This window comes from Coturnix japonica, chromosome 19 (assembly GCF_001577835.2).
Source record: "Coturnix japonica isolate 7356 chromosome 19, Coturnix japonica 2.1, whole genome shotgun sequence".
Classification (NCBI taxonomy): Eukaryota; Metazoa; Chordata; class Aves; order Galliformes; family Phasianidae; genus Coturnix; species Coturnix japonica.
Window position 1 is genome coordinate 4237899 of NC_029534.1, and position 18621 is coordinate 4256519.

At 48.7% G+C, this 18621-nt stretch overlaps 1 long non-coding RNA gene across 1 annotated transcript; it reads right to left on the reverse strand.

The window, feature by feature from the left end:
• Positions 1–11290: 11290 nt before the first annotated feature.
• LOC116654253 lies at positions 11291–17477 on the reverse strand. The gene is made up of 2 exons (XR_004309326.1): positions 16729–17477; positions 11291–16447 (listed from the first exon to the last, which is right to left on the reverse strand). It is a non-coding gene; the product is annotated as an uncharacterized LOC116654253 (long non-coding RNA).
• Positions 17478–18621: the final 1144 nt, after the last annotated feature.

The following is an 18621-nucleotide window of genomic DNA, read 5'->3' on the forward strand; positions in this document are numbered from 1 at the left end:
AAAACATCGAGCTATGTAAAGCAAGGTATTTCTAGTGTAGCTATACAAGTACGATGGGATTATATAAGCCTCTGGTGTGAGATCTCATCTCGAATGCAATGTACGGTTCTGGTCTGCTGCATATAGAGGCAAAAAAGAATCTCAGCTGGGGCGAGTACAGAGGAGGACTATGCACTGAGTAGGAGAACGAGGATCTTTTTTAGGAGGGGACTGGAAGAGCTAATTTAGCAAAACGAACCCTGAGAGGGGAATATGGCTTCCTTCTTACATAAAACATAGATGAAGGAAAACACAGATGAAGGCAAATGCAGATGAAGGAGCACGTAGCTAAAGGTCTTGGCTATTGCCTTCCCCTGATTGCAGGTTGGAGCTGCTGAAGTTGATTGGTTAATGAGGGGTTTGTCAATTAAGGGTCCTACAGCAGCCTTTGGGTGGAGGAGGAAAGCAGGAGAGCTGTGGCCATGCCCTGGTGCTGATCCCAGAGCTTCCTCCATCCCCACAACCACACCTATGGGACCATGGAAAATGGAGCTCTTCACTTTGGACTCTTTCGCCTGTGCTGATTAAGGAGAAATCTGTGGGCTCCTGATGCTAATTGGGATTATTGGCAAACAAGGCCTGCTCATCCTTCCCTTCATCACAAACCTCCACTGTTAGTGGCTGGGTTAGTGCCGGGTGGCTTCAGCCATTATCCAAGCAGGATGTGAATGTGTGTTAGCTGGAGTGAAAGGCTGCTGGGGTGTCCCTGCATGGTGAGGAGACCCATGGCTGCTAATGCTTCACTTTAATGTAATCATACAAAGCAAAGCTGGAACTGGGCGGCTGCTGGTTACGGGCAGTCAGGTGTGAGGGCAATTCAATGGGAAGATGGAGTTCTGTGTGGTTGGGGGAGGATGTGAAGCGTGCTTTGACACAGTGTTGTACTGTGTTTGTGTTGATTCCCACCATTACAATTCAACAGTTTTCACCATACATCACCTTGAAATTAATTCGTAGTGACCCTTACGAGGCTCAGGAGGAGACATTGCACTCGAGTCAGGTCTTATTTCTAAGATCCATCGGTTCTTTGTCTTTTTGTCTTTTCCCTTCTTTCTTTTCTCCCCCCCAAAATAAAGCCTTGAGCAGTCATAGATTCTAAGAGCTGTTGTAAAAAATAACCGGTCCTCTTGCACTGATCTGAAGCGAACGCTCTTCATGTTTTCGGTAGGTCGCTGCTTTGCACTGTGTATGCTACGCCTGGCAGCTTGCATGAGTGTGTGTGTGTGTGTGGGATTCATGTTCCAGCATGGCAGGATTGTCCTTTTAGTGTAATGGGTGTGAGAGTAGAAGTTGATGAGTCTGATGTTTTGATTCTTAATACTCTGTGATATTTGCTTTTGCTGCCCAGGATACAGCATCACATCTTGAGGGGGGGCAGGAAGGCCTGCTGCCCTTCTGTGTTCTGTCATCTTCCCTTTATTTTTATAGGGGGGTTGTTTTCTTTCGGGGGTGCTTCCCCTCTGCTCTGCTCCCTGGTGCTGACTGTGATGGAGGTGGGAGGTAGGAGTTGTGCAGCTCTCTCTTGTGTCAAACAGACCCCAAGAAGCACAGAGAAGCAGTTCCAAGAGCTCTCCCCCATCTCCAACAGCAAATTGCTCCGAAACCCAGTTTGGGAAAGGGCGTTCTGTGCCGTATTACACCTTATAAATATTAGAGGAGCGCAGTAAATATCGCTAATCTCATTACAGTGGAGCAGAAATTCTCTTTAATATATTATCTGCAAGGATGCAAAGAGGCCCGGAGACCTTGTCTCACTTTCTTGCTCTGTTTTTCATGTTTACATTTTTACATTTCATTCATATACATTAAATAACAAACAACCCACAAAAGCGGTTTGAATCACCAGATGGATCTTTTTGTTGAGGACTGTTGTGCATTTCTCTCCTTTATTTGGATAGTTTAGGTGTCTGTGTTTGGGGGGGTGGGGTGTTGTTTGTTTTTAGGGCTTTCTTTCTCCCCCCCCCCCTGTTTATAGTGCATTGATTTGTTGTTAAATTCAGCCTCTCTGCCATGCCAAAAGTGTGCCTTTGGGAGTGTTCCTAGCCTGCTGTACTGCTTTCTTTTTTCCATCCTTGTATATTACTGCTCTTGCAAGTTATTTAAAATAGACTGCATCCTTCCAAAGGCATTTTATTATTATTATTATTTTTTAATTTGTTCCAAGCTTCTTGCCCTTTCAAGACAGCTATGGGTGGTGTTTTAATGCAGCTGAAATAAAATCCTCCCCAGCTCCTTTTTCCCTGATGTGATTCAGCTGGATGTGCCCAGCAAAGGTCCCATAGGAGCCTGCCCTTTCCCGTGGGGCTGGTCCTCCATATGGGGCTGGTCCTCCATATGGGGCTGGTCCTCCATATGGGGATGGTCCATGTATCTGAGTTGGTCCTGGCTATGAGGAAGGCACCCAGAGCTCTGTACATCAATGGCCAACCAGGCAGAGCTGCCCCAGCAAAGGGTCTTTGCTCCCAATGTATTGCCCCGCAGCAAGCTGACCGAGCAGACCTTGGGTGCACTACTCAGCTCTATCTGATAGAGAAATGAAGGATGGAAGAGCATTTGTCATGTCCACTCTGACATCACTGCTGAGCAATTAAGAGAAAGAAATCTAATTTTTGGGGCCATCACTTTAGCTCTTGGTATTCCCTTGTGGCTTATTGTACAAAAGGCTGAAAAATAAGAGTAATAATCAGATTTTTGTCCGTTTCTGGTGTTTTATGTTTTCCATTAGAGCCTTGCCGGTGTGCTGCACTGACTTTTTGAACTGCAGGATCAAAAAATACTCCTCCCTTTTTCTTCTTTTTTTTGATGAAGACTGTCTCCGAGAAGGATAAATATTATTGATTGAGGTATTTAATACACTAATGAAACCCACAATTATTGACTATGTAATTAATATACTGTCTAAAAGTAAAGTTTGACAGCGCATATAGAAAAGCTGTATTGACTTGCGCTTCTTTGGCAATGTGCCTTGCAGGTTTTTATTTATAGAAATTGAAACACGTTCTTCAAGTAATGATTCAATCCCACTTTCTGCTTGCCACAAGCTAGAAGGCTGCTGTTCTTCTTGCTGACTGTAAGGCTTTCATTTATCTGTGGGGAACTAAAATGTTCAGCATTTAGCTTTTCTGCCTATTGTATTAGATTTCAGTGCTAAGCTGCGGCGTTAATGTGCGCGGTGCTGTTTCTCACAGCTGGGAAACCAGGCTTTGCCAATCGGCTGCCTACTTTTGTGAGTGAAATTGCAGAAGGAGCTCCTGACTTGCTAATGCTGGCTGGCGAAAAGGCCTGGGGAACCCAAGGGGCATCTTGATAGACCTGGGAGAGTGCTATTGCTGAGGGTTGTGCGCTGGCGTGGCTGTATATTTGTGTATATAAAGTGTCCCTTGTGTGAGATGGGTATGTACAGGCAACGTGTGTCCTGCCTTGGGGTCAAGGTGGCGTGTGGGTTTGTTTGAATTGAATCACGGTATTGTTAAGGCTGGAAGAGACCTTTCAGATCCCTGCATTTAACCCCAATCCGCCCCACAGCCCTTAGTGCCACGTCCCCACGGTTCTCAAACACCTCCAGGAATGGAGACTCCTCCGCCTCCCTGTGCGGCTGTGCCACTGCAGCACTGCTCTATGGGGGAACTTTTCCTAACCTGAAGAATGGGGTGAAGGAGCAAGGAAGGTCTGCATGACCAGCACATGGTCCTACATCATCCCTTGCTTTGGTGATGCAGATTTGTGCCATAAACTGCATGCACTGCCAGGCAGCTGGAGCTCCACTTATAAATGGCTTTCAGTTGTTCGTGTGCCCTGTGAAATGTTAAACTTCTTAGCACCAGGTGAAGTTATTTACATCGAGCTCAGAAGCTGATAATGAAGGTTTTTTTAGATTTCAAGTGATTTAAAAAAAAACACTCCCAACTCCCAAGTGTATCAGCTATCTGGTAATTGGCGCTTGTGCTGTCATTAAAAATGACAGCTTTCTCCAATAACATTCTTAGTGCTTGTAAAATGCAGCTAACATAACCTATATTTAACTTGTATTAGCTAGAATTTCCTTCCCATGGCTGCTTCCTCTCAGAGCTTTGGTGTGCATATCGAGGTCCTCCTCTATTTCACGAGCCACGTGTGATTTCACCACCTCAGAAAGCTTTTAACCAGGGCTGGGCAGCCCGCTGGCTCTCATGGCTTTTGTGTTTTATTTTACAGCCAGCGTTAAGGCAAGAGGCTTCAGAAAGAAATCAACCTTGAGCCATGGTACCATGGAATTGGATGGGAACCACAGGGATCACCGAGCGCAACCCTTTGTGTTCCATAAGGTTCCTTCAGGTGCTGTTGCTGTCAGCAGAGAATAGAGATCTGCCCCATCATGGAGAAGGGGCAATAGGTAACCGTGGAAAGGGGACAATAAGTCACCATGGAGAGATGGTTGTGGGATGCCATGGGGAAGGGGCAATAGGCTACCATGAAGAAGGGGCTGTTTGCTGCTGTGGTAAGATGGCTGTCACTGAGAAGGCAGTAGGTCATGATGGAGAAATGGCTAAAGGCTGCCGTGAAGGAAGGGCAATAGGTCACCATGGAGAGGGGACAAGGTATCTCCATGGAGAGATGGCTGTAGGATGCTGAGGAGAAGGGGCAATGGACCACCAGGAAGAGGGGTTGTAGGCCACTATGGAGAGATGGCTGTAGGTTGCCATGAAGAAAGGGCAATAGGCTGTCATGGAGAAGGAGCAATAGGTCACCATAGAGAGATGGCTGTAGGTTGCCATGAAAAAGGGGCAATGGGCTGCTGTGGAGAGGGGCTGTAGGCTCCCATTAGGCCTCCCTTATTTGTCCTCTGGGCTGCAAAAAGCCTTTAGCTCTCTGCTAGAGGTTACAGCCTTGAAGCTCTATTCCTTAACCCTGCTGAACAGACAAAGCCCTGTTTTTTTTCTTCTCTGCGGTCACTTAAAAACATTTGCATGTGGGATCGCCGAGGCGCTGCCCTGTAATTGAGATGCTGGGTGGCAATCTGCTCCCCTCCTCCGCCTGGAAGTGTTCCACGCAGAACCCTCTAATTAAACAGAAAATGGTTTGTCATGTGTAACTGCCTCTTCTGAATGTAACAAACTCATTTCAAGAGATGCCAACACCATCTTTATAGCTGTTTTAATAATCTTCACTTGAATCAGAGAGGGCTCTAACCTCCTATTTCACTTCACCAGCTGTTTATTTCGATGGGATTTTTTTTTTCATCCCCCCCCCTTTGCATGGAGAACGTGTAGATGACTTTACTCCTTTCCCCCCAGCCCCCCTCTTTCCCAGCATGGAAATCCTCATTAGAGTCACCAACTTTAAGGCTGTGAAATCTTCTCTTCTATTTGCAGTGGGAGCACGTGCAGGCTGTGAGCTCTAAGCCCTGTCGCTCAGCAGCCCCACAGCTTGCTCGGGAGCGGAGGTGTTTCAAGCAGTTCACAGAGCTCCCCATCCATTCTGCAGACAGATGTGTGTGCCACAGCCACCCTCTGCACATGCCCATAATAGAAGCCATTAGCTCCGCCGTTCCCCGCGCTCTGCAGCGCATCGCGGGGATGCAACGCGTTCCTAATGCATAAAGTGTGGTCTGGGTAGGACACAAATAGTGTTGCAGATTACCAGGTAAAATTGGCTTTTCCCTCTCCCCCATCCTTCTCAGACAGTTCCCTGCCAAACTTCAGCTTTTAAGTCGGCACTCAAAGAAATTCTCCCTGCGTAAAAGGCCTCTTGCTACCTTTTAAATTGGCTAATGTTTGGCAGAAAAGCTGAGGAGCCGGCGCTGTTATTTAGTGCCTTCATTACTTACTGCCTTGAGACTTCATCTGATATTCCTGGCTCCTGTTCATTCAGGGCGTGCTGGGATAGCGGTGCTGTCCGCATCCCTTCTGCCTGTCCCTGGGACCCAGGGGAGGAGGGGGAGGCTGGCAGTGATGTGCCAGGCTCTCCCTGCCCTGCATGGCTCCAGCAGACTTGGTTTATGGTCCAAACCCAACCCTGGAGCTGAGGACAAACACCCGCCTTGCTGCTGGTGGAAGACAAGAAACAGCATTCCTCCAACCGGGAATGTTGTTAGCATCCAGCTGGGATGTGAAAATCACTCGTAGGTTTGTATCTCTAAATATTGCCAGCCTGATGCCACCATCTTCAAAAAGGGAAGGAACAGCAAGCCGACTCCTGTCAGTTTGTTAGAGCATATTTATAACTCGAATGCTAATTCCTGCTCTTGACTCATAATAGCTTCTGAATTCTGAATCTTTAAATTCCGGATCTCATGTTTTGAGGTTAATCCATTCAGATAGATTGGGAAGTCGAATTTATAATTTGGAGAAGTAGTGTCAGTCCTTCTTTGCTTCAGCCCATCATTTCACGTCGGCACTGGGTCCCACCAGCCAGCCAGTGCTTGACCCTTCCTTATAGTCTAGTCAGGAGCAATGCCTTCATTTTATCTGACTTGATAGTGCAGTTTCATTCCTACTCTTACCTTGGCCTGTAAGCTTAAGAGCGGCGATGACTGGCTGTCAGCATACTCGCCTGCCTCTGATTTAACTCATTCAGCTTATTGTGAGCCTTAACCTATTTTCCGTGCTGCCTCCAAGTGTAAAGAGATTAATAAGACCCAAAAAAGCCCAACAAAACCCCAACCCCCTATCTTCATTTATCCACTTTCTCCCATGGAGCGCTGCAGACCTGCAGGGTTTGGAGGCAGGAATGGTGTTAATGCACAGCATTGGGCACAGCCTTTAGCAGCAGCCCCTGCAGAAGGAAATGCCTGTCCCAGTGCTCTCCTGGTGACAAAGCTCCAGGAGCTGCCTTCACCTTGCATAAAGCTTTGCTTGACTTGCTCTCATTATGCTCTCGTCTGGTATCAGATTGTGTGGCGAGCATGCTCATTACAGAGCGAGACAAAAGAAAAGAGGAACCTGCGTTTGGATGAGAGTTCTGTCTTTTAATCACCGTGGCTGGAAACAATAGCAGAATCACAAAGCAACGCTTGTGAATTTCTTTCTTGAAACTTTCGTGCTTCTTTTCAGCTTCTTGTGTGTTTTTTTTCCCCTCAGTGAAGTGGTGGAAGATGACAATGTTTTAATGATGCCTGTTAGTGTGGCTCCCCACCACTACTGAGGTGTCACCCAGCAGTGAGGATGGGGAGTGTTTCTTCCTATCGAGTTGGACAGCAGCCCCCATGTGCCAACTGTGCCACCGTGCCCATGAATCCCCACTCCTTGTGTTGCATATCCCTCATCCTGCCTTTCCTTAATGCACAAGGCTTTGGGTGGGGGCTCCTCATCAAGCCGATCCACCCCTCCTGCCTGGCACAGCCGACTTCCAGCAGCAGTGTTTTGTGTCTCCGTTTTAATTGCACTACAGGAATGACTTTCTGCCAACAGTTCATTAGACATCGTGAATGCTTGAACTGAAGAACGGTCCCTCTGGGTTAACATCGCGCTCCAAGACGCCCTTCTTGTTGGATGGCTGTCAGACAAGTTGATAACAGAATATTTCAGGACTGGTGGTGAGACGCAGCCATCTAAATTGAGGCTTCCAGCCAGGTGAGCCAACAGCAGGAAGGCAGCACTTCTGCATTCGGGGTGTCACAGGCATGGAGGGAGCACGGAGAGCCCAGATTACAAAGGAGCTGTGTTTATTCTAGGAATAGGAGGAAGGCAGAGGGTTTGGTAGCAACCAGGAGCAGTGATTTGGGCAGGAAGCTCCGCTGCTGGAGTAGAACCCAACACCATAGCAGGAGCACTGCAAGCACACCCAGTGCTGTTAACTTTGGTGCAGGTTTCCAACACTTTAAATGGTGGTGGATTTAGCATGGAGAGTCATGCAGCTGCATGTTACCTCTGCTTCCCCCCATCCCCAAAGCTGTCAGTGACCCCGGTGTGTGTGTGTGAGGGGGGCACGGAGCTCAGTGCTGCTGGGGGTTATTCCGCAGCCCCTGGAAATAACCTTTGGAAATGGAGTTTAAGCTATAAAGCTCGTTTTAGCTATCTCCTAAGTGCTGCTCATCCTGGGAGATAAGTCATTCCGTGCCCGTCTTTAAAAATGACTGGCTCAGCTATTGTCTGCATCAAATCACCTTTGTTTATAGTGCACTCCGTAATGGATCGAGCGGCGGAGTAAAATTTAAATAAGTAATTATGGTGCAGGAGGCACACGCTAAATGGAGCCATTTCCCCGGCTGTGCTGCCCTTTGAGCTGCACTCTGAGCACGGGGGAACTCCCTGCAGTCCCTCCGTAATCAGGTGGGTTCAAACAGGCAGCCGCTGGCAGCTTGTGCACCTTTGCTTTCCCAGCCCTGCTGCTGTTCCAGGTCTGCCTAAGCAAGCTACAATTATCGGGACAGCTCAAAAAGACCCCACTTAGGGGGCTTAGGGGCTTTGCTTTGTTTTTAACACAGAAAGGCAAACGCTCTGCAATCTGGGCTTGGGTTCTGGTGATAACAGCTCGCTGTAAGGATCCCAACCTGCCGTCCCTCCGCTCAAAAACGGACCGAGAGCCATTGGCGCATCCTCCGGAGCCAGCAGGTGGAGCTTTAAGAATAGCATCCCTTGCAGCCCCATGGAGTGGGAGCTCTCAAGCGCTGCGATGCCGCTGGAACCCAAACGCTTTGCTCTGCTTGGGCGCACAGCGGCACAGAGCCCGAGGAGCCGCTTCCTCTTCCCCTACATTAAAGCACGCCAACCAACGATGTAACCTCAAAACAACACCAAGGGGAGATCTAATGTCCTCTGAAGTGAAGTCAGCTGCCATTCCTCACTGCTCTGTGCCCTCCATCCCACCAACACCAACATGCAGGGCCCAAATCACCTCCCTACAGTTCTCTCCCCATCCCATGTTTAAGCTCCTATTTGCACCTAAACACCATCCTATGACGTTACCCCGTGTTTAATCCCTCTCTTTATTCCTTTCTTGTTGTTTTTTTTCCCCCCTTTTTCTTTCCCAGAGCTATTTATCATTTTAATGGAACGCCGTGGAATATTACATTGCGCCATGTGTTTAAATTGATAAATTGTATTAGGAAAACATCGGATGGGATTTTTAATGGTAAGTGGAGCTTTAGTAGATATATTTTCTCATTAGCAGACTAACTGCACGCAGACGGCATGGGGCTGGGATGGGAAGGATTTGGGGATAAGCGATATTTATGACTTATTTGACTAATTAAGGCATAATTTTATCGCAAAGTTTTTTTCTTCCCCCGACTTTGCTGAACGGGATGAAGGAGGAAAACTTACCCCAGTGCAGTTACTCTACAACATCAGTTGCCATAACAACTTCATGTAATACTATATTTTCACTCGAAATTCCTTTTAAGACTCAGTTGCTGTAATAATTTGTTTCAGCTGCTAAAAGGCATGTTTCTCTTTGTGGTGGTTTCAAGGCACTCATTACGGTAACAAAAAAGTGACTGTGTTAATATAGGCTCTTTTCATTTCAACATATGCAAAAGTTCAATAGACTCCAAAAATAGAATTAAAGGGTGGAGGTGATGAATCTGCTATAAAATCTCTTCCAGCCCTTTAGGAAAGAGGAATGGGCTCAACTGGTGAAGGTGAACTTTATTAATGGCCCTAAGGAGGGGTGCAGCTGCTGCTCTGTACCCATTGATAACTCATTGATGGGAGCCTGAAAACTGCAACTTCACACCGTGCATCCTCACAGCGGAGCTTCAGCATGAGATGAGAGCTGTGTGTGCTGTCCTATGTGTGCCCTGTGTGCTGTCCGGGTTGGGATGCACAACAGTTTGCTCTCCTACAACACCCCTTCTATTTGCTGTCCGCTGCTCTGGGAGGATCTACTCCTCCTAATGGCTCTGCTCCTCGAGTTCATTAAATAATCGCCTCACACCGAATGTGTATTGTCTGGTTTTGGCCACGGGCATACCAGAAGTGTAAAAACAATTTTCAGGCCGCCTGGAGTGTAGTCTGATTTCTGATTCTGATGCTAATTTAGTGGCAGGCGAGGAGTGCATGATGAGAGAGGTGCTCTGTCTGCTTTTAACCCTTTCCCCTTGTCGTGTCGGTGCTGCTTTCTCCAGCAACACACTGTGTTGATGCCCCTGGAGCCGTCCCTTCTCTGTTCTGAATCCCCCATCTGCCTTCTGGCACAGAGCAGTTGAGGCAGCAGCTCCTCAAACAAATCCCTTCTTCTAGTTCAGCATATGGACCCCGTTTCTACCAGCGCCAGGCAAATAACAAAGTTTGAAGCTGTTTGGTTAATTGAGGCAGCCAAAATATGGTTCCTTCACCACAGTCCCTGAGCTCCTTGGGCTCAAGGAGATCTGGGCGCTTACCCAGTATTTGCCCTGGGGACAAAGGGGGACAGAAGGGGAATCCAACGTCCACGGAGCTGCCAGTCCTCAGCTCTGACTGGAGTTGAATTTTTGGCTCACACAGGATGCTGGGGAGATGCAGAGAGTCCACAGGATTCAGACTTCAGGAGCTGGTCCTGATGGGGCCCTTCCAACCTGGGATGTTCTATAGAATCATCGGATGAACTGGGTTGAAAAGGACCACAATGCTCATCCAGTTCCAACCCCCTGCTATGTGCAGGGTCACCAGCCACCAGACCAGGCTGCCCAGAGCCACATCCAGCCTGGTCTTGAATGCCTGCAGGGATGGGCTCTACAATTAACACCGACCCCAATTCCATGGATGGAGAAAAGCACCAAACCTTTACAGGCTGCGTAGATCCCACATTCAATCACTCTGAAATTATTCTGCACTTACACCATTTTAACAGATGAAGGTCTCCAGTTGGATCCCAGTCTCCTGATAGCATTCATGATTCACTGCTCATTCCAACATGGTGCTTTCCTCCCTTCTTTCCTCATCTCAGTCCTTTATGCTGGATGGAAAGGGTTAATCCAGGGGCACTTTGCATCTGTTCCTTCTGACAGCTCCATGGCCACCCCTTGGATTTTGGGCAGCAATGCCAATGGCCATATAGCGCATCTCCCCCTGCCTGCAGCACAATCTTCATCAAGGTTTTCCTCCCGTCTCCCCCCCCTTCCCGGCAGCTTATCTTGTTGCTTAATTGTCTTCATGCTTTCTCACAGCTTCCTGCTTTCCTTCTATTTCCCTTAAACCACAGCCGTGGCTCCAGAGTGACCCTCATCCGACTCCACGTCTGTCAACCCCAGCTGTGAAATTTGGGCTGGGCGAATTCTTTTGGGTGAGTAGAGATGATAGAAAAGGCCATGTCTCACAGTGAAAGATGAATCACTCTTTTTGCCTTTTACTCCTTCTTGTAGTAACGTTATTCCCGAGGAGTTGGGTTGGTTTTTTTTTTTTTTGCTATTTATGTGATTGTCAAATGTGATTCCGTCAGGATTACAAAGGAGCTCAGCACGAATTAGCGGCCACTTAATGTTGCAGCAGGCAGCGATGTAAATGTACTCCATGAGCTCATCTACAACTCAGTCCTTAGCGGATGCTTCAAGGTAGATTTTTTTCCTAAAGTGGCCATAAATTGCAACCAGTCATTGGACTCCTTCCAGTCCTAGAGCAATTACTGGGCCAGTTGGGCTGAAGGGTTTGATCAGGTGTTTTACTAGCAGGGTTTTATTTCACTAAATGAACATCCCCTAAAGAACCAGGAATGTAATATTTACACGTTAAAGTGCTGCCGTAATGGCACTGCATTTAACTTCACTAGGAGACCAGGAATCCTGTGGTAAAATGCCTTGATAACTGCTGCATTTACCAGGGGAATGAATTTATAGCAGTTGAATTCCTCCAGCAGAACAAAGGGCTGCATTATGAAAGCTCTGTGTCTCGCCTGAGCCAACCTCGCTCCTTCCTCCCGCTCTGTGTCATTGCATTGTCCAAACCATGGAAGGGTTTTGGGTGATGTGGTGGGATGTCCTCCTTCCTTCTCGGCTGTAGAATTTCATAGAGAAATTTCATAGAATGGGTTGGAAGGGACCTCAAAGGTTATCCAGGTGCAGACAGGGTTGACAAACACTGCATCAGGCAGCAGATCAGGTTGGCCACGTCCCCATCCAACTCAGCCATGAGCACGCCCAGGGATGGCAGTCTGTGCTGCTGGAGTTAGTCTAACTTGGAAGTCTTGCAAGAGGTTCTCTATGCAATGGATCTGAAAGGAGGTTGTGGTGAGGTGGGGGTTGGCCTCTTCTCCCTGGTTACAGTGATAGAACGAGAAGAGTGGACTCAAGGGAGGTTTGGGTTGGAGATATGGCACTGGGTGCTATGGTCAGTGGGCAGCATTGATTACCACCAGTGCTTGTGGTAGGTTGGACTGGATGATCTGAGAGGTCTTTTCCATCCCGAACGATTCTACAATTATATGCAAAGTGTGGAAATGGGGATGCAATGGGCTCAATGCCATTCAAGAAAAGGCCACCCTGTTTGCTGCTCTGTCCACACTTTCTGTGCCCCTTTGCTGTTTGCTTGTGTTAGGCACCTCATATAAACAACTTGGGTTCAGCGGTGCAGCTTCCCTCCCCTTGTTTTTTTTCTCCCACTGGTATTAATAGTAGCTAATTATTGCTTTTACTATTAGCTCATGTGTTGTAAATACACTTAATGCAGTACGCATCCCTCACTCTCTGCCTCATGTTCTACTGCCTATATTCTCCCTCTTAACATGCAACCAAACTAATTGGTGACTGGCACTGCTCTACCTGACACGCTATTCTTTGGGATAATTACACTCAGAATCCCAGCATTTCTATATAGTTGGCCAGAGAGGATCCAGCTAAAAATGGTTCTGCACAAACCCAACCTCGGTGTCATCCCGTAGGGATGTATCAGATTGCCCTGGGAGAAGCAGCAGCTCTGCTCCACACTCTCTTTGCTCATTGGTGTTGGGTTTTTGGGGAGCCAGTGGGATGCAGCCCCGTCAACCCGGTCACTGGTGAAAAATCTTTTTAATTATCCGAGCGGTGGTAAATGCTCTTATTGGAATGTGCATAAGCTGTAACTCTGCTAATTTTCATCTTTAATCTCTCCTGGAACAGCTCAGCTCCTGCTCCCCTTGGCGCTGCCGTTCCCAAAGGCACCCAGAGGAACCACTCTGTGCGTTGGTGTCATCAGAGCCCTCAGCAAATCCATTTCAGAGCTCTGCCCTAAAAACACTCAGGGTTATTTGTGAGTGTAATGTCAAGGCAGCCTGATGGGACATACGTGCCCTGCTTGGTTTTACACTGTGAGCTTTCCAGGTGCGACGCTGCTGCTGATTTTGCCTTTTTCCCTCCTTCCCATCTGGGAGATGGAGTGGAGCAGAACCATTTGCAAGGAAGACATCTCCTCTGCACTGCAATGAAGGAAACACTCATTCCTCAGATGGGACCTTCCCCTTTGCTGCTCCTCCTGCCCCAGCTCTGCTCCTTGCAGCAATGCCATGCACAGCTGTGCTGGGTTGGGCAGCAGCTGGCGGCAATGCGAGCGTTGCAGTGCTGCTGCGGAGCACCACTTCTCTCTTTCACGCCCTTTTGGGCAGAGCAGAACATATGTGCTGTTACCTCTTTCGTTCTTCTACAGAGCATTAGGACTAATAAAAACCTTTCAGGGCGGCTGATAACAGAAGTGGCTGAGGTTGCGCTCTAAGAAAAACAAAGGCTGGTTCAGAATAAAGCCCCCAGCACCTCCTTCGTCCTGTTTTGTTGGCTATAAAAATGAGCGTTGACCCCCTGCCATGGCCACTGCCCCTCTGTGCTTGGCTAATTGCACACAATCTGCATACCTGGGTGCTAACGAGGGGCTCAGGGCATCAGCGTACCCTTTAAATAACAGCACATCGAAACGTCATTGCTTTCATGTTTGTCTCCTCTCTTCTAATTACTGGAGGCAGCTGCCTTTAAAGCATAGGCCATTTCCTCCTCTTCCTGCAGCGGGGTCATAACAGCTTGTTTATAGACTGCCAGGCTGCTTCGCTGCAACAGATTGCGACTTTAAATAGCAGGGTTGCTAAGAGTGAGGTAAGGGCGGTGAGAGCACGGAGCTCACTCAACACAAGGCGATGGGTGTTGGGGGAGATGGGAGCCACCAACAAAAGCGCAACGCCGGAGGGCGGGCGGTTGTCTCAGCTCAATGCGTAGGGATGTGAGCTCCTCTATATGGGGGAAGGCAGCGTGGTTATGCCAGCTGTGTCCTGGGGAAACCTCTCCTTGGTTTTTCTTGGATGATCTCACGCAACGGCACCGTTACCCGTCGGTTATTCATCCGCAGCAAATGCCAAGAGCTCCTGTTTGGCGTCGGGATGAATATCAGAAAAGTTGATTCATTGACTTTCAAAACAACAGAAAACCTACACTGGACAAATGCTAGAAAACACGCGTTGGTAAAGAGGTGGACTGAGTGATGAACATGTTTTCTGCCTCTTGCATCTCTGACTCACGCAGCCCCAGCTTAGTGCAGATTACATTATCTTATCAAACAATTAATTACCTACATCCTTTAATTTCATATATATGCGGTTGGAGATTGTTGTTTTTTGCCTTAGAGTGCCTCTTATCCTCTCCCCAGCAGCCTGTTGCTGCTCAATAGAAGGGATTATTTTTGTGGGGGCCATGCCAGATTTATTCATCCCGCTAAGTTCGCATGAGGAACTGGGGTGAAAATGAGGGAAAAGAGGACCGCAGTGATCACATTGAGCTCAACCCCTTGGATTCAGTCACTGGCATGCTGCTGCTAAAGTCCTGGGAGGAAGAATTCATTAGATGAACCTTAGCATGAGTTTTCCACGGCTTTGATTTTAATCAAAGGGTGGGTTTGAAACGGTTTTATCATTAGAATCTGTTGACTGAATGTCAATGTGAAGCAGTTCCCCTTTCCTGCCCCAACTCATGTATAGATGCATCCCATGTGCTTAAGGGAAATCCCAGGTTGAGAGCACGGGGCAGCAGAAATGAGTCCCCAAGGCTTCCAGCACACTGCAAGCTGATGTCTCCCTGCATTTCAAGGACCAAAGTTCAATTGCACCACTGCTATTCTGCTCCTCCATAATGGAGCTAATCAATTAAAATGCTCCATCCTTAAAGCATTGCAGAAGGGAAGCCTCGTGCGGAATGGCTGCCTTACAAGGGCTGCAGGATGCGAGTTAAGCAATGCAGCCTTTTATCTCCAAATCTGCAAAATCCAGCTGCCGTGTTAACCCAGGTGGCTGGTGGAGCTCTTTAGTCGGTTGCTGAGGAGTGTTTGTGCATGCGGTGGTGGAGCTCTTTCCCTCTGAAGACCAATTTGCACGAGACCCAGTGACTGCAGCGAGCCTCTGAGCCCCAAACCTCGGGGCTACAGCTCAGCATCCCGACCAAAGTGCTGCTGGAGCTGTGCAGGAGGAGGGCTGCGTTCTCTGTAGCATCGCTGAAATCCGCTACGGGTGCGCGTTTGAATTTTAAACAGCTTCGCTTTCCAGGTCAGCACAATGCCAGGTTCAACCCCAATGCATGAATGGAGTATAGAGACGTAGAGTGAGCTTTCTGTGCTCAAGGGTGCCTGGGTTGGCTGCCCATAGAAGTGCGGGTGCGTCCTTGGAGAGCTAAAGGGCACCTGGCCATGTAGGTCCAATGTTTGTAGACTGCAGGGTGCTGCAGTTTTCTGTGCCGGGTGGACAGGGTGGGTTGGAGCGTCCTGCTTTTGGGATTGGTCTAAATAGATTGAGGTCTGGATGGAAACAGCAGTTATGGCGATGTCAGGAGATGTGCAGGAGCAAAGCAAAGCTGGATCCTGACTGCACGCTGCCTGCACACAGCATCCTGCATCCTGCCTGCAGCTCCCGCAACAAAAGAAAGTAGGTCAGGGCCGGTCCCGCCGGCACGCGCTGGAGCACGGCTGCATCCTGCAGCAGGAATGCACTGTGTGTCTCCTCCAGGAAGGGGCACGGAGAGGGAACATGGAACCCTGCAGTGCCCGGAGCTGTGCCCTGTGCCCTGCTGCAGCTGAGTGAGCCCAGGGCTCCAAGTGTGGCAGGGAATGCTCGGTGCTCTGTGTGCTCCAAATGTGGCTGGGCACACTCAGAGCTCTAAGCACCTGAAGTGTTGCAGGGGATTCTCAGAGCGATGTATGCCCCAAAATGTCACAGGGGATGCTCAGTACTCTGTGTGCCCCAAATGTGGCAGGGGATGCTCAGTGTTCTTGGTCCTGACCCCAAGGGTCCTTTCCTGCTCATCCCCGCAGCCATGAAGCTCCGGTTCTACTCGAGCGATTACCCGACACGTTAATTGGGACTCCCGCTATGATTAAAAAGAAATTTCAGATTAAGCCCACCATGCTGTGTAGCTCAGGAAGAAAACATCTCTTTATAAACACAGCAGGATGGCGGGGACTCCATTATTATGATTTTTCCAACTTTGAAGGATCTGGCTCTCAACACTGTTTTGACCACACGATGACAAGCGCGGCAGTCACTCAGCTCCGGTCGAAGCCAAACGGAAGGGATGCTGCAGGGAGATAAAATTGCAGGGTGTTTTTCCTCCTGTTTTTTTGTTGTTGCTTTTTTTTTTCTTTTCTCTTAAACCCATTATGATTATCACATTATCTCTGCAGCTCTCGCATGCCATCCATGTAGGGCTCCACACAGAGCTCGGAGGAGCATCCCTGGGGAGGGTCCTCATGGTAGCAGTATTTGGGATTTGGCCTTGAGCTGCCGTTTCAATGGGGAAATGCTGATGGCCAGGCAAGGGCAGTGCTGGATTATCCCCCCCTATCCTTATGAACTCACCTTCTGGTGTTCCAGCTGAAGCAGCATGGGGCGAGTAAACTCCACTGCTCAAATGAGAGTGGATCAGCTCGGTTTGCTTGCATTTATTCATGACTTCACCACTCCACTGGGGCCTGCAAAATCAGAGCCAAAAGGAACTGCAGCGAAAATTGGCCTACATGTGACGGCTTTAAATAATCTGCCCTTTTGCTCTAGTTCTGTGTTGAGATGTGCTGGAAGCCCGAGGAGCTGGCGTGATGCAGGAGCTGTGTTATGTTTTCTTGCTCTGCTGTCTGCCTTTGGTTTCCTGTGCACTGGGGAAAGTGATGCTGCCAGGGGAGCAAAAACCTGTTCAAGAATTCCTGTGTTCGATTCATGGCTTGAAATTATGAGAATCAGCATGGTGGATTAGCTTTTAATTCAAAAGACGGGAAAAATAAGAAAGGAAGCAAACAGAAATAAACAGATTAGTGCATGATAGCAGCGCTGACACCCAGGAGCAGGGCGGTGTGTTGGGCTTGGAAGCAGAGGAGCGTTGGATCCATCTGCAAACCAGGTCACCGCTGCTGGCGTGCGCTCTCTGGGGCCCCTTTGGATCACACCATGAATTCTCTTCCCCCCAGCTCCCAGCAGCTGGGATTACTTCTCACATACTGCACTCACATAATTGCCTCAATAATTTCTGAGATCCTGTTCCTTTTCCTTCCATTCTTCTTCCATTCTTCATCCCTTCTCCTTTCCCTTTCCCTTCTTTTTCCCTTTCCTTTTTTCTCTCCTCTCCTCTCCTTCTGCCTCCTCTCCTCTCCCTCTCCTCTCCTCTCCTCTCCTCTCCTCTCTCCTCTCCTCTCCTCTCCTACTCCTCTCCGTACCACCTCCTCTCCCTGCTCCCTCTGCCTCTCTCTCCTCCTTCCTCCCTCCCTCTTCCTCCCTCTCCTCTCCTCTCCTCATCCCTCTCCGTCTCCGCTCTCCTCTTCCCTCCTCCTTTTCCCTTTCTCTTTCCCCTTCCCCTTCTCCTTCCTCTTCCCTTTCCCTTTCCTGTTTCCTTTCCTTCCTTTTCCCTTTCATGGGGCTGCACTGCTGCCTCCTGTCCCACTTTGGCAGCCCACAACTCAGAGCTCATGCACACACACAGAGGATGTTATACAGCACGGCTGCTGCCTGTGTTTTCCATTAGGATGCTCACACCAAAATTTCAGCAACCATCACACCCTGAGCACCCTGGGCTGCTCACAGTCCCACTTCCCACATTCACCCTGCAAAATCCCCACTACAAACCTGTCAGTGCTGGCACCCCCCACCAGCTCACAGGTCAGGCTGTCAGCCTCCTGCAGTATATTTAGCTCTGGTTTCGTGGGGGCTCCGTGCATTCCCATCTCCTTCACTCCTGACGTGCTAAGTAGATGCAGGAGGCAGCAAGCAGCCTGCGAGGACGCAGCACATGGTGATGGGATGGTGGCCTGATCCCCGGGATCCCAGGGCAGCCCACACGTGGAAAGTGTCACTCTGCTTTTCCTTTTTTATTACTATGACTTTTTTTTCTTTTTCTTTTTTTCTTTTTTAAGAATGAATGAAAAACAAGAGACACACTCAGAAAAGCCAGTTCACTCGAGAGCCAGTCTGGAGACCAGCGAGAAACCAAATGCTCTGATTCCTGGATAGCTCAGCTGTAGGATGACAGAGGCAGCAGCCATGAAAACTTGTCCCAGGGAGAGCAATTTGCGTGCACTGTTGAGAAAGCAGCCCTGAGACAAGTTCCTGTGGGTCTGTAAGGGAACAAAGAACATGGAGTTAAGGCTCGGAATGGAGGAGGAGATGAACTCTCGCTGTTCTGATCGGTTTTTGCTTTTCATTTTTACCTTCTGGGCATGTGAGGATGAGCCCCCAGAGCAACCCTACACAACTTCAGGCTCCATG